The sequence below is a fragment of the Cinclus cinclus genome, chromosome 3, assembly GCF_963662255.1.
Source record: "Cinclus cinclus chromosome 3, bCinCin1.1, whole genome shotgun sequence".
In the NCBI taxonomy this organism is placed as follows: Eukaryota; Metazoa; Chordata; class Aves; order Passeriformes; family Cinclidae; genus Cinclus; species Cinclus cinclus.
The window spans coordinates 23,872,915-23,876,919 of NC_085048.1; positions in this window are offsets into that span (position 1 = coordinate 23,872,915).

The following is a 4,005-nucleotide window of genomic DNA, read 5'->3' on the forward strand; positions in this document are numbered from 1 at the left end:
TAAGAACATGCAGGGCCTCTTACTGCTTATCTTGAAAGGAAATAAAGCAGCTAATAACTGAATGAAAATACTTTAACTTAAGCTTGCATTCAATTCCTGAATTCATGAGATTTTTTTTTTCTTGGTGTTTTCAGTTGCAAGAATATGTTGCTATCACTTTTCCTTGTTATAAAATATTTTCTGTGAACAGATCTGCCATAGAGATGACTGCTTCCAGGCAAATTGTAAAAGCTGCAAAAAGGTATCAGTGTCTTCTATAGAAGTAAAGTGTTTACATCTGAAAATAATTGAGTCTGTTCATGTGCTAACATAATTATGGATATCTGTCTTAAATTTAGACTAGTTGGACAGTAGTCAACAATAGATCATCTTCTTTCAGATCAGTTACTTTGGTTTCCATTAAAGGTCCCAAAACATTAAAACAGGAATACTAATTAATTCAGAAAGGATTCTTCATTTACCTGCGCATTTCCTTAGCAGGAATTTCCCAATATACTGCTTCAGTGAAGAGAAGAGAAGAGAAGAGAAGAGAAGAGAAGAGAAGAGAAGAGAAGAGAAGAGAAGAGAAGAGAAGAGAAGAGAAGAGAAGAGAAGAGAAGAGAAGAGAAGAGAAGAGAAGAGAAGAGAAGAGAAGTTGGCCTTTTTCCCCCTTTCATCAGTCGATTTCCCATGATTTAGTGTGACTATACTACTGAGGACTTAAAACATGCTAGCAAGTATCTATCTATCTACAAATCCTAGATTTTGGGCAGACCTTAAGAAAGTAGATGAGATTATTGCATAAAATGGAGCCGTACGTAAGACACATGTAAGGAGCTTGATCTGGGACACATATTTACTAAAAACATAAGCGTCATTCATAAGAAATGAGAGGCCTTGTTTTTGATTCCTAGAAATAAATGGATTTTCAAATATCAGAAAGATACTTTGTAGAATGCCTGAGACCATGTTTTGTCTATCTTATGCACAGGTTCTGGTCTTGCTACTGATATGCTTGACATCAAAAATAAAGGATCTAAGTCCTACTGAGAGAAGACAACCTTGACAGGACTCTGAACACCTGTAAAGGTAGAAAGGGGCATGATTTCTGGGACTGATGGAAAACTGGGAGGCAGAAATACAGATGCTGTGTTGTGACAAATAGGGGTAAACAGAGTGGCACCAATCATGACTAGGGTAAGCAGGCACAAATATTTCTGTGGGCAGCCTACCCTGTTTGCAGAGTGAGAGGAGTGAGCTGGCTCCCAAACAAGGTAACTATTGCCATTAAGTTACTGTGTATGAGCTAATTCACTCCTCTGAAAACTGGGGCTTGTTAGTAGAGGTGTGTCACCATGCTGATATAAAGACACCACTTACCTGACAGCACAGGAACTGTGCTGGCATTTCCTAATATGTACAGCATCATGTGAACATTTCAGCTCAAGTGGTACTCCCTCAGTACCTCTAAAACCCACTCCACACAAATGTGTGCCCTAACGTATTAGAGCACGATCCCTTCCAAAGCTAGAACAGATGTGGAGCACCATTTTCCACTTCTGGCAAGGCCTATTGCAACACTCAGTGTACCCCATCTCTCAGATACAGAGCTAATAAATCCATTTACTAAACACCCCATCACAGTCTCTCTTGGCAGAGACACAGCTACAATACTGTTCTGAAAGTTGATCAAGTTGATTAATGCTGCGCTTTGAAGACAAAAGCGTGGTAAAAGTATTTTGTGCTTTGAAATTGAAGCATCTCATGTTCAGCATCCAAAATTAGGGAATGTTTTTGACAATTCTGATCTTAATCTTTATATCTTTTAATTTCTCACTTATAAAATGAGGATAATAGTGGCACTTAATTTTGTAGGGAGCCATAGATTATGAAATTTTATGAAGCACTTGCATGCCATGGCAAGAGCACAGCACAATCATCCATGAAGATATTAGACAATATTGAATTTTATGCAGTATCTGCCTGTTGGATGTTGAGTAAGATCTGATATCAAATACTGGAGAAATAAGAAATAAAGAATAACTACCCTTTTTCTGAATAAGGCATTATTTCCAAATGTGAAGAAACAATCCTGATACAATCATGTAATTAAAAGCTATCTGATAATGTGTATACATAAAAAGGGGAGATTGACATTTGCAAAGGAAGCCTTTTTTTTAAACATTCCTCACATTTAAAGCACCTCATTTTCCAATCACTGTTTTGGCATGGTTTATCCCTGTAGGCAAGTTTATTTTAATTATATGAAGAGTTTATTGAACAAAAAATTTAAAAGATTGAAAGTTCTATTTTTCACATGTTGTAAATAAAATTATTTTGATTATCCTTTTTATTTTCCATGTGTACTTCTTATTTCTTTGTAAGCATTTTTCTAATTTATTACTTTCATTATTGTTTCTGAAAATTTATCAGGAAGTTTAGCACTTCATTACATAATGTATGAAGCAGGTAGAATCAATTAAATTGATAGAAAAACAGAATTCTGACATCATTGACAGAACACTTTTCATTCAAAAAAGATACATCTGGTATCAAAAAGCTGTAAATGTGATTAGTTGTTCAGTACAACACTCTTATGAATTTATGCGTACAACAGTCCAACTTTTTGCCTAAGGGTAAATAAAGTGACTCTCCAAGAGAAGGATTTTTTGTAGGTCGTTCCAGGAAGTGTAAAATTATTTTTGACAGAAAGTAATAACCACTGTGTGTTTAGCAATTTGCATTTCAGGTGCAATGCATGTCTCTTCAGTCTTAAATCTTCCTCTTAAGACATACCAGGTACTTGTTTGTTAGCTTTGTCTTCTTGTTTTTTAAATCCCCAGCTCTTCCTATAAAATTCTACAAAACCAAGCAGTATAAAATGTAAACAATTCTCCTTCAGCAGAAGAAGGAACAGATGGAGCTGTACCTGCTGTTTCATGAACTATTGGCAAGGCTTCCCCAAAACTTTGTAGGGTGATGGAGGAAATGATGAAGGATAAGATATTAGACCTACATTGATTGGAGCATGCTTTTCATTTAAGAATGTTAAATGCAGACTGCTGTACCTATGAATTCAGACCTAAGCAATTTTACCAGCACTAAAAGTCATTTAACAACAGGCATTCCAACCCAATCAGGGTACAACAAAGGAAATATAAAGTTGTCCAATGTAAATACACAATAAATGTCCAAATAAAGAAAAATACTGACCTTAATTAATGACAATCTTTCCTGCATTAACATCTTTATTTCTCCTCTTAATACCTAGTCTTAACTTGAAGAAGAGCTATATTCCAAGTATGAGCACCAGCATATTCTGGACAAATGTATTTAGTTCTATGCATAAATTGCTTACTTTTTCTTATTAAATAAATCGTCACTTCTATCTAATTTTATTTTTAATCCTTCATTTTCAATAAATAAGATACATACCTCATTTTTGTGTTACATTTGCTGTTTTTATATTTTAAGTTCCATATGAAGCATTTGAATTTACGTCTGTAATTCCATTTATTGTGATGCTGGAAATTCATTGGAGTAATCTGCTCAGTTCCACTGACAGCTCTCCTCAAAGTAGCCAATCACTGCTCTGTATTTCTCAGCATCTTGGTTAATACACGTGCAGGACACGCTATCTAAACAGTTTCCAGTTGCTGTTGTGAATAATAACACGGAACTAGAACTCTAATTTTGCACTACACAGAATTAAATGTTGTACATATCTCCTTTCTCCCTATCTTCATATTTCCATTCTCAAAGCTAAGATCACCCCTACTTCCAGGTATTTCTCAAGGCTTCTTCTATGGATAGTGTGACTCCTATGTGTCTGCTGACAACATGATCATCTCCACTGTGCTGTTTTCTACCTGGCAATGGAGTAAGAACAATTCAGTCAAACTCACAGTCGCTAAGGCACGTTTTACCATAAATATTCTTGATTATTACACGTTGTTGTTTCTGGCTTTATTGCATGCCCAGTATGAAATGAAATGAAATCATAACTTACAGACATTCTACAGAGCT